This window comes from Cololabis saira, chromosome 12 (assembly GCF_033807715.1).
Source record: "Cololabis saira isolate AMF1-May2022 chromosome 12, fColSai1.1, whole genome shotgun sequence".
Classification (NCBI taxonomy): Eukaryota; Metazoa; Chordata; class Actinopteri; order Beloniformes; family Belonidae; genus Cololabis; species Cololabis saira.
Genome location: NC_084598.1, coordinates 18,175,353 through 18,188,216, shown reverse-complemented (window position 1 = coordinate 18,188,216; position 12,864 = coordinate 18,175,353). Strand labels below are relative to the sequence as shown.

General features: G+C 40.5%; 1 protein-coding gene across 2 annotated transcripts in view; it reads right to left on the bottom strand.

Moving 5' to 3' along the window:
* Positions 1 to 12,864, bottom strand: part of zmp:0000000926 (histone-lysine N-methyltransferase 2A) — a 19,507-nt gene extending 6,643 nt beyond the window's left edge. The window contains exons 1-2 of one of the 2 annotated variants that reach the window (XM_061735803.1): positions 12,425 to 12,864; positions 3,281 to 3,455 (exon numbers count right to left, since the gene is read on the bottom strand). The gene's annotated coding sequence lies outside the window, so the exon portion shown is untranslated. The remainder of the gene's footprint in view (positions 1 to 3,280; positions 3,456 to 12,424) is intronic. The other variant, XM_061735802.1, reaches the window with a different exon arrangement.

Here is a 12,864-nt window from a genome sequence, read left to right as displayed (position 1 = left end):
ATCAGTACAACTGTCTATTAACCCTTCATAGTGAACACAATGAAATTCTTTGAATTTCAAAATTTAAATCTTAAAAGATGTTTGGAGAATATAACTATACCTTTTCACTGTAACTTCTTTCAGAATGTTTCATTGAACATACCTGTATATCTGCGGAAGTATCAGATATGGTAAGGGGTTAAATATAAAAGGTTAGCCAAATCTGGGTCAGTTGGCCTCAGCATGCCAAAGAAGTAAATGGTTCAGTACATTTTCAACATCATGCATGATAGTTGCCAGGCAGGCTTATCCAGTTATCTGGAATCACATCTAGTGAGTAGCTGCCTTAGCTAGATGAGTTATAGTTCAGGTTGAATTAGCACCTTTTCATTTGCCACTACTGGCAGCTCAGTTATTAGCTGGGCCACATTACTAGCTGGGACTTGCAGGGACTCAGTCTCCAGCTCCTAGTATGAAGCCTCTGCCTACTGCTCGATAATCTTAATTGTGTTTCTTTTATTGCACCATAAGGAGAAGCGGGTACACTGTTGCTCATCAAGTGACTTGGTCTAAAAACAAAATAAATGTAAAACTGAAAAGTGAGTGGTATGGGGAGGGGGTCTAATTGTACATCATGTTGACGGACAGATATTGTAGAAAGTTGAAAATGATACGATATCCAAATTAGGTCAATGAAAATGTTGCTGTTAAAAATATAAAAAAATCACTCTTTTTTCCATAGTTTGTTATGTTCCAGACTGATTTGAAGAATGATAAAGCATAAACAGGGTTTGGAGTGTCTTTCTTTCATTAATTATGGGGTAGATATGAATAAACATACTTGAAAGCATATATTTGGGTGTCTAAGGTGACTATTAACCCAAAAGCATTAACATAACGCAACCGTGTTGATTTGTTCGGGGTTAGAGCCCAAGTAAAATGCTGTTCAGATTTGGAGAATACTGAGACATCACACAACCAGATCAGGGAAGAATTATTCCCATCTTTAACTCCGCCAATATTCAAAATCCTTGTTTTTGCTGTACCTCTGAAGTGGGTAATTAAAACTGAAATGCCAATTTGGAAAGAAGCCCACTCCAAAGAAGAGAAAGATGGGATGGAATTAAGATACAGAGAGAGATGAAAAGCCTCTAGATTTCTCAAAGGGATTGGCACCACCAACAAAATGCCTATTTATTAAACTGAGAAATCTGAACCGATCCATGAATCAGATTCAGAGTTTCTTTGGGAAGATGGGGGAACCATTAGTTGCCAACCATTCCCACAAGCCATATGAGACAGTGTTGACAGCTAGCCAAAAACCATTCCAATGCAGGAATCGCATATCACAAGAAGTGTAATGAATCAAAGATCATACAATTTAGACACTTTTCCTAATGATGAATGGGAAGAAACCAGGTGCTCCACCTCATCAATACTATCTCCACAGACAAACATGGTGTTGGTGCTATGGAGATTTTTTTTCTGTCGCAAAATAGTCAAGATGGACAAAAAGATGAAGACAGAAAACAATAAAGCAATCCTCAATAATTTGAAATTTCGATTAGAATGCTCATGATGTGCAAAGACCTTCAAAGAACACCACAAACATATGCATAGCGCAAAGAAAACACAGGAATAGCTTTAGGAAAACTGGAAATATCCTTTCAGGATTTTAGCTCGAGTTGAGGAGATACTTGACAATGGCTTCACATCGACACTTTCTAAATCCTGATTCCAAGCTTGAAGATTTTTGTCAAACTGATCTTACGGTACTAACTTAAGGATAAAATAGATGATCTGCAAACTAGATATTTCAGTTTACATCATAATTGCCTAAAATGAATTAAAGAAAATGTACAATATTTGATACATGAATTTCTGAGACTTATATACCCAAAAAAATGTTTTATACAATGTAAAATATCTAAAACCAATAAATACCAATATACACAAAATGACCCAATGTATACATAATGAAACAAAAAATATTATTTATGGGTTATTTTTGTCTGTTATAGACAAAATTGGGAGTTTTTAATTTCAATATAATAAATCAATATAATAAACACTTAAAATAATAAAAAATAGGATTTTCTGTGTATAGTTTTGTACGCCAGGCATTACAGGGTTAAATGTGATAGCATCAGTTGGCAACAAAAACATTTTCTTTTTAATGGAAATATCCAACAATTCCTTGTTTTGAGGACCTGTTTATGTGGATTTCTTAATTATTGAATCAATTTTAAAATTAATCTTAACCATGCAAATGTCTGGAAAAAACCCCTTCTATTTTTGCTATGATATACTTGAAGTTTCTAAAAGGTGGGGGAAGAAAACCAAATTACTTACATCTACAGAAAATAGCACACAAGAGATTATATCTTGAGAGTAAATTGCTATGATCATACTGAATTATTAATCTTTTTAAAAATCCAAGGTAAAAAGCATTGGATCCATTATGTTCCTATGCTGATAAAAGCTATAAAATGTAAATTACCTACAATATTTTAGAAGGACAAACTAACTTGTATTACATACTGTGTAATGTTATGTAGAACCCACATTTCTCAAAATAAAGAAAAAAAAGTAAAAAAAATAAGAAAAAAAAGGATCTGTTTTCAGTGTTTGTCCTCAAATGACTCTCTCACTCTTACACGTCTTACACTCATGTTACAATTCATTTGAAAAAGCCTCGTCAAAACAGACGTAATTTAAAATTGCCAGAATTAAGAACAAAACAAAGCACACAATTGTACATGTGGAGGAGTTGGAGAGATGTGTCCGCTAACTGAATACTCCTACACTGTGCAGATATGCATGCAGAGCTGGAGCGCAGCAGGAGCTACTGTTATTGTACTGCAGCATTCAAACATATCTAAACCCATCACAGGCAGCATGATGTCCGCCAAAATATTCCTCACGGCTACTGATTTTCCATTTCACAGATTCAATTCATACATTGTATTCTAAACTTATTTTAAAGGCAGTAAAAATACTTTGGTTTTATGTTTTATGGCTATTAAACTGAAAATAATGTATTTTTCACTGTCCAGATCATTTCAAACTTTTATTTTACAAGACTCTACATCAGCCCGCCTTTTTTCACTCCTCTCTTAGCAGAACTGTTTAGCAGAACTCCATGCTCATGACTGCAAACTTACAAAAAACATGATTAAAGAATGTTACTACAGTGCTGAATAAGTGAAAAAAAGAAGAAGCTAAAAGGAACACACAAAAGAGAGCACAAGCATCAGGTTGAATGACTGTAGCAGCGATCCTGATGTGACGTGAGACTGACCTTAGTGCAGGCTGAGGAGACGTCCAGGACCTGACAGTCATTCATATTCTAATCATCCCAGGGGGATCAGCCCACTCTCCAGCTCTTGATTGTGCTACAGTGGACCTTCACAGCACGACTTCAGGCTACAGCACCAGCAGATATCCCAACCTCAGCAACAAGGTTCCTCTGATCTCTGAGCACATGCAAATAAAACACCAGCAAGCCAACTGAACTCAAGGAAAGAACTGAGAGCCTGCTATCCGTCTTTGTGTCTGTTGTGCTTGTGAGCTTGTGTGTGTCAAGAGTGTGTATGTGTATTCTTGTGTGTGCAAAGGGCTGAGGAAATGAGTAATATCTAGCAGTGAGAAACATGTCTGCTATGCAGAGCCACACAGGCAGACCAGTTGCTGCTGCCGCCCACTTGCTTTAATCACCGTCAGGGATACAAACATGCATACACACACACACGTATGCACACACATGCTCACGCAGTCAAGGATGCAGATTAACCAGAACATTTATTCTGACTGTGTGCTGCCTTAGTACTATTTGGTGTTCAAATAAAACATACTGCCTAAAAATGTCACACATTTTCTAACATTGAATGCACTCAATCAATCAAATAATGAATCAATTTCTCTGATGAACATTTTTCAGAAGACATACTGGCACATAAAAGAAAGAGAGGGACTGAAGGGAGGCAGAGAGGCAGTTGATGAGAGACGGAGAGGGACGTGGTAGCAGGCTCATCCCACACACACACTCAGACTCGGGCTTTTGCTGCTGCCTCTGACTCAAAACTAAACCTCACATCCATCGAGAACACACACAAACACACACAAGAATACGCACACTACTCTTGCTCTTTTTGTTTATCTGTAGTTTCATTTGAATTTGTGTACTTTGTTCTTATCAAAGCCCTTTTGTGATGAACTTGAATGTGAATAGAGCTTTCATAAATATATTTGATCGAACTTTAAATACCTACACACACGATCCTTTTTGCACACATTCAAGAAACATCTCATACACAAACATGAACACTGCAGGGGAGCTCTGAATGATTTGCTTCAGTGATTCAGTTAGTACGACTAGAGAGGCTTGGTAGGCTTGCTTTTGCTTATTAGGACTGGATCTGTGGGAGTGCTGTAGTGTCCATTCATTGTGAGAACTCCAGAGACATGGCAGCACAGAAACAAGCCCCAGACTGATAAGAGCTGGAAGGAATTTCTTTCATAACTCTCAAATCCATCCTTTCAAACACTGAAAAAACATGCAGTCTATGATCCACCAACAGCAAATTAGAAGTTAACCTTGTCTCGCTAGCTAACCTCTGTGGAACAGGAGGCTAATCAGACTGGGAAGTGTGAGAACGAAATTCTGCTGGAAGGCCACAACCAAACACTCTGGCAGTGAGGACGACTGCCAAGAACGACTTTTAACATTAAGGTGAGTGCTGCCTTTATTTTCCAAAGTGAATACTGATTGAGGATGATGCACACTAAGGTTGGGGGGGGCACACAAAACCTCATGGCAGCGAGTGTCACAGTTAAGTCAGAAAATAAGAACTTACTGTACATTGAGAATTTCAGAGCAACATGAATTAAAGACAGAACAGAACAATAACACGATTAAATAAACTAAAAATACCCATGTAAGAAAGTTAGTTAACCGACAGGAAATTGAGTGCCTTACTTTGCAGCTGTCAGCATGTGAAAACAGTTTCTTCTGCAAAAATGTTTCTATCAGTATATTATGCAAAGCAGCCTATTACTGTTCAAACTTTACAATTTAAATGAAGTTGTCTGACATATAATGATACTAATTAACCTGTTAGTTTAGTAACACATTTTTATCAAAAGCATTATAAGGCCAAAAGACAGAGAGAAAAAAAACACAGATATGAAAAATACAGCAAATGAATTAAAACTTCAGAAGAAAAATTCAGTAATTGCTTTTTTCTCATCAGCTCTCCTGCCACGCAGTTAGTTTTCAGTATTTGTACTGTAGACATAATTGTCAGTTCTTCATAAATCATATTTTTATTTTTATACATGTATTTATTTTGTGTTTAATTCAAATAAATTCATGTATTTATATATAATTATTTACAAGGGATTCTGTATGTTCCAAATGTGTGTTAATGCAAATTAACGTTGTTATACATGGTTTGGACATGTCTGGAATGAATCAATAAATGAAATGAATGAAATAGCACTAATCTGTGCTCAGGATGAATTCATACATAACAGTCCAGTCATTGTGAAAGAGAAGGAAAAATACAGCTGGGTTAATCACAGGGTGTTTACTACAATATAGAGATATAGAAATTACTATTGTGCCCTACTTGTCCACGCATTGTCTGATATTTAACATATCCAACAAACAGGCAAACATCAACACAAGCAAATACACAACTGAGTCACTCTCTGCTGTCAGTCATTCATGGCACCACAGAGTCATTTGCTTGTGCACACTCTTCCTCCATCTGCAGTTAATGTTTGACTCCATCTCTGGTCCTGCATGATGTCATCTGAGCCTCACACACACACACGCACACACACACACACGCAGGGTCAACCAACGATAAGAAAGGTCATCTGACAAGCTGCACCAGAGGAAGCGTACAGAATCAGATGCCTCCACAGGTGAAGAAGAACAATTTACTGCAATACTTTGTGATCCTTTTGTGTGGTTCTTACACATGTTATTTTCCCCTTCCTTGAGTTTTGTGTCCGATCACATTTCAGGCTAAGTGGGAAATTTATGATGAACCTCTGATGCAGCAGAAATTTGCTGCTGAATGTAACATATCTGACCAGAGGAAGAGCAGAGGAGAGGATAGATAGATATATAGATAGATAGATAGATAGATAGATAGATAGATAGATAGATGGATGGATAGCAGAGTCAAAGTGATGAAGTGATGAAAGGGAGGGTTTTATGGAGGATGGGAGTACTACGGCAGCAGCTTACTCTACAAGGAGCTGGGCTAAGCTGATAAAAGGACAGGGTGATACGAGCTTATTGGGCAAAAGGCCAGGTCAGCCTTCAGGGCTCTGACCCATTCTTCAGCTGGATGAGCCAGCAGCCCTGCCCGCAGCAGGCTCACTTACAATGAGAATGGGCTTATGGCTCAAGAGTTACGATTAACACCCTTATACACACACGCAAATGAGTATGCCTCATGCAAAAAAAAAAAGTTGTTGTACAACTTTCATTTATTTATTTTTTCGCCCATGAAAATGTGCTCATTGTCGGGCACATCTCACTGCTGCACAGAGCACTAGATATGTTTTCTATGATTGATAAAGAGTAACATCTGTGAATGCCCTGAGTCCAACAAAATAAACCAGAACAGACTGCCTTCTAAACAAAGTACAGTCTAAAGTGAGCTCTGCGAGTCCAGAGCTGAGAGAAGAGACTCCAGCAGTGTCAGTGATTCAGACTCCGGGTGAGGCATGTAATGTATTGCTGGGTTAATCCCTGTGAATCCTAACTGGTATGGCCTAAGGCAGGCTTAGTATAGTTCTGGGAGGAAATCCCCCTGTGAAGTGGTACAGACCATTAGTCCCTAGGGTATAAATAGGGCAGCTATGGCTCCTTAAGCTGGCTTTTACGCAATATCAGTTAAAAATATGACTTGACTAATTACATGCAGGTCAGGCAGTCAGCAGAAGCAAAAATTCCTCCACCTCGTTCTCCTTTTCCTCGCACCATAATAGATTGTTGCAGTGTTCCTACATCTCTGTGCTTGTGTACTACACGTATACATACATACATGTAGTACACACACACACACACACACACACGTGTGCACTCATGAGCCAGTGTGGAATATGTGCAACAGTTTTCAGATATTTTTATATATTACATTTTCAAAGGCATGTGTTATATTGTAATTAATCATTGACATTTAAAAGCCTTCTGATGAGAGTTTCAGTTTTGAACATTTCTATTGTCTCTCAACCAACTATAATTCAAACCACAAAGTGAAGGGGCGACAGGTTTCAGTTTACAGGCATCATACGCATTGCAACGATATAAAGCATCTGCGATACACTGCAAATGTGTCGCTATATGTTAAGTCACAGCAGTTCTTATGCAACAGTAGTAGTGATGTCAGACACTGCTAATGCACAGTCATGCTTTTCTATTTCCATTCTTGCTGCTCACTTTCTTCCTGTCCTGAATCAGTTTTCCCACTTTATACATGCATTTCAGCACTGTTGCGCAGGCAGTGGTTTTTCTTTCAAGTTTGGGACTTGATTAACTGACTCAGACCCTTTGATGCCAGCAGTACTCCCCTGCTCTGAGATCACTAGCTTTCAAGGGAGCTGGAAGCGGTATGAAAGGAGGGGGTGAGAACAGCTTGAAGGAGTATGTGCATGTGGGGTTCTACTTTTCATTCCAAAGATTTGTTGTTTTTGGCACTGCTCCCCTGGCGAGTGCCACTCAAACTTTCTGCCGGTTCTCCAGGTTCAGCAGCAAAATGTCAGCAAACTGTAAGCAAACATGACATCTCCAACGCGGAAAAGCAGAGCCACATCTCTCGCTGGTAGCTTAAGTGGCATTCACTTTCAGAGACGGTGTCTAGACTCTGCTCACAGATACTGTCTGGAGAACCTTTGTCATTGCTGGTATTCAAGGCAACGTTGCTATACGCTCCCATTATTTCTTCTGCTCTACAACCCCTCCCACACCAAATCTGTCGCATTCACAATTTATTCAACACATTGCTTGTCCTTCTTCCTATAGAGTGCTGCAAATTATATTGAAATATTATCAAATAGCCTATATCAGATTTTAGACTCACCATGTAAAATAACCTTTTCATACTTATTTCCTCATCTCTGCTAGAAATAAAAAGTCAAACAAATTAACTTTTAGAAAGGCCTTTCAATAATATTAATTTTGTACATGATTTAAAAAAAAAACTAACAAAAACGGATTTGTAAAACATTGCAAGGACAGATATGGAAATATTGCTCCAAATCCAGGACATGCTTTCAGAGCACTATCAATGCAATACGTGTGAGATAATACACTTTGTATACAGTGAAAGCAAAAGTAATACTGTGCAATCTGTTGTGTTTGAGTGCATTGCTTCTGCTTCTGAGGGAGCAGTCTCACTTGCATGGGCTCCTGTAGGGAGAAACGCAGGCTTGGCTGAAAAAACTGTGGGTGTAAGTGGTGGGTGGCAGAGTTTAAAGGTTGCTGACCCCTGTTGTAGATGAAGTGTGGAGGAGGAGGAGAACATACTGCTCCAACATACACAGAGGTTCGCCAGTCAAGGCCAAGGAAGATGATTTTTTTTTGTGAGCAAAGAACTGACAGATTGGACATATGTGCTTGCCTATAGCCTTTCATCAACAAACACAGGTCTTTACTTCACGCATGAAACACCCCTCCTCTCGTGGGACACCTTGAACGTCAGGTGTGTCTGCTAGCTTTAAGTCGTCTGGCACAGTGTCATCTGTGTTCAAACACTTGCATCTGTTTGGGATTATTCATCACACTCTTAGTTCCTCCGTTCAGCTCCCATGCCTATTCTCATACCATTCCCACAGGGATAAGTGCGGATCTGGAAGGATGGCCATAAAGTCAGAACTAAGTCGTGATCAGCAATATCCTAAAAGAAATATGTGCGGGACTATTACGTTATTACAGCTGATTGTAAATTACTCACAAACAGGCGGTTGTAATAACTATAGCAGATTTACAATCACATATTGTTGCAATGCACCTTTTTCAATATACAAAGAGAAAACATCTAGAAGGAAGGAAACAAATCTTGAGCACATAATCTAAATGATCCAGTAACCCTGTTACAGTGTGAGGGGTATTTTGTTGGCTTAGTTCGGGTCCAATTATTCTCTCTCCTGCAAATCAGTTATAAAGCCTATTTGCAGGAAAGGGAACTGAACAGAGTGATGAGTTTAATCCAGATGAAACATTTCTCTTTTAATGAGAGGGGTTTCCTTCTGGGATGGCAAACACCCATCTATTGGGGCATTGATGATTATGAAAGTGAGAGTCTGTCAGACACTTTCACCAGAGCTCAACCCAGTCAAGCATGTGCAGGAGACTGTTGGATGTGATACACCAAATCAGGGAATAGAGCTTGGAAGAACAGTGTTTCATCTCTCTTGTAGAATTCTGAAGACTTGTAGATTCAATTCTTTATGCAACTTCTTTGTGAAAATTCCTAATAAAATAAGATGCAGAGCCAGCTAATGTTAGAGCTGTACAATTTTAAGATTGTTTTTTTTTCTCCTTTTGTCACAAGAAGGTGTGACTGTTTTGATGGTGTCAGAGGATGGTATGCAAGACAGGCAAGGACATGAAAGTCAGTGTTTGCCCATAGGTGTGACTATGAGTGACAATAAGAGTGATTATCCCTCTCATATTCTGCAGTGGAGTTGTGAACGTTACCCTGCTCTCTAATGAAGGAGGGGACAAAATGATTAAGACAATAAACGCTTGTGAAGGGTTATGTTGGTTACAATACTTGCACAGCTCCTGCACTCAGAATGAGCGTCAATGAGTGTTGACATTTCCTTAGAACCACTGTATGTCCTGAAAATCCCAGACGAATAAACTACATGCATTGATTCATTCAGTCTTGCAAATGCATAGTCTCAGCATGAACGTACCCTTCAGTGTCAAAGTTTCCCCTTTCTTTGCCTTTCACTTTCTATCTTCCCACCCCACCCACTCTTGGTCTCCCTCTCTGCCTTTCCCTCTCACTCATCTGGGTGGCTGTGAGAGCGTACACTCAGCGTGGGCGAGAGTGCTAGAGTAGAGTATATGACTGCTAACACAAGGTGCAGGGTGTGTGTGTATGTGTGTGTGTGTGTGTGTGTGTGTGTGTGTGTGTCTGCCTGTCTGCGTGGTGCTGTAGGTGGGGAGGCACAGCAGGGCGTGAAGGAGCACTGTGATAATGACAGACCATGCATTATATAACACGCAGATTGCATAAGGAGAAGATTATTTTAGGTCCAGATATTGAGAATGTATAAGTAATTCTTCTTTTTTTATGTGGGTGAACAGCACCTCTGAGTGCAAGAATGTGTGTTTGTGTAGAAATGCTTAGATGTGCTCATTTATGTGGTTTCTTTTCAAGAAGTGTGTAGGTGTGAGTAAACTAAGGTGTATTATGTGTTTGTAAGAGAGGGGGGGGGGGCAAGAATGTTTTCAGATTACTTTCATAGCTATTAGCATTTCAAAACAAGTATGTGGGACTGCTGGCGCTTGTGTGCACAATGTGCTTAAGGGTGTCTTCACTGCAAGCTCCCACTCATTATCACTTTTAGACTTCAGAGGGATCCACTTGAAAAGTGCTGATCCTCCTTGGCAAGTGAAAACCGAGTAACCTCCACTTTTGACGATTTTCATGTTTGAGCTTGTGCCCAAAGAACACGTGCTGCTCTTTTCGGACCACACAAATCTTTATGAGACTCCCTCAGTCACAAGGCTGCTGTCCTACAGGATGTGTTGTGTGGAGTCACCTAAGTGAGCCAGCACAGATACAGTCTCCCTGTGCTACTGCCTCGCTCCATGCATGAGTGTGCCCCTGTAAAAATAGACCTCTTAAAGGGCCAGTTGCGACTCAACCTTCTCGCACAAGAGGCCTGTTCTCCTCTTCAGGGTGATACAAGAAACATGGGATATATTTTTCAATCAGCCCACATGGAGAACTTATGTTTCTATTTCCCAAAAGATGATGAACCTTTCCTACCTACTGATTTATGCTTTGCATCATTCATCATCCCTGCTATATAGGCGTGTAACATAAAGCCCCAGGCTTTGTCTCAGTAATTTACAATAAACACATAATAAACAAAGAAGATCTGAGCTTTAAATCTACCAGGCTACAACTAAAGCCCCATATGGGTGTGAGCGTGCCCTGATGTACGAGGGGAATCCCTTCTGCAAACAGTCAAAGAAAAAAATTGTTTGTTGCAGATCAAAACAGGGATTCTCACAGAGACGTGTCACTTCAAATACAGTCCACCTGATCGCCCTTGTAATTGTAATAAGTCAATTAAGTCAGCAGGAACAAATGTTGCATGTCTCCCCTTGAAGACCGACTACAGCCAAGAACTGTGTGAACCTGTTAAACGCGCCTATAAATGCAGCATACGGGTTAGGACTGCAGCAGAAGGACAGCGCCTGCTGTAGTAAAAATAGACATACAGAAATCATAATTGTGCTCGCTGGCGTAGTGTGTCTACATCAAGAGAGGAAAGACATGAGGATAGATTTGGGAGGTGTATGTATAACAAAATGCAGTTCTGCAGCCTCTATAGGACCAGAAAGACTTTCATTTACAAAGTTAATGCAAAAATTAAAAGAAGTGGACTGAAGTGGAAGTTATATTACAGATGCCCGATGCGTCTGCACACCAGTCCACTGTCCTTTGAATAGGAGGATATGTCTCATTGACTTGCCCCCAACATCTGCACATCCTATTTTCTCTCCCCCTACTCCTTTTCTTCCTCCTCTTTCTTTCTTTCTCACTCTTTCCAAATTTTCCCTGAACGGTACTAACCCCACCCTTGCCATTCTCGTAGCCACCCTTCCCACTTTGAGAAGGCTCCTCGAGGGCCCCTGGCTATCTCTGTACCAGGGCTATTTAAGCCCACTGCTCTAATTCTGAACGCCCTGATCTCCCGTCAGGCTCAGTGATAAACCTCCACCTCTCTGCCTTTCATTCTCACACAGTCCCTCATACTCTCCCTCCGGTTCACACACTCACTCGCTCACTGTTATTGTCGTCCATGCACACACACAAACACCCACACACACACACACACACACTGACTAACATGAGTGTGTGCAAGACACTTATTCACATGCTCACACACACACACACACACACACACACACACACACACACACACACACACACACACACACACACACACACACACACACTGCAATATATTTACTTCTCTTAATTAGTCCAGCTCATTGTCACGATGCCACATACATAAACTAACTTGTGAGCCCACGTTCCTGCATCATCCAAGTCCCACTGTTCCTACTGTATAGCTGTTAAAAGTTGCCCATCACACCTGTGTTCTTCTGAACACACACACAGGCACACACACACACAAACACACACTCAGAGGAGGAGGAAGCACTGTGGTCACATACCTTGCCGGGTGCCTTTCCGTAGCAGGTATCTGAGAGTTTACTCATTGGATCAGAGGGAAACAGGCACGTAAGAATATCCAGTTTTGACACTGCAAGTCTCTTCCTCCTCTCTACTGCTCAGTCTTTTCCTCCCTTCATCCTATTCCTGCCTCTCCTCCTTCTCACACTCTAAACGCCTCTTTGCTCTCTCTCTGTATCTCCCTCTAAGCGTGCTGTTTCTCTCCCCAGCCTGCCTGATCTCTCCAACCCCCACCCTCCTCTCCTCTCCTCTCCTCCCTTCCTTTCTCCTTCCTGCTAACTGCCACACACCTTCTATCCCACTCTTACAACTTCAGTCTACACTCATCTCTCTTAGTCAGTCCCTCGGACACACAGGGACATTTTATAACTTTTTTTTCTTCCCCCAAGCCTAATATGCTCTCCGTCTCTCTCTCGCTGCC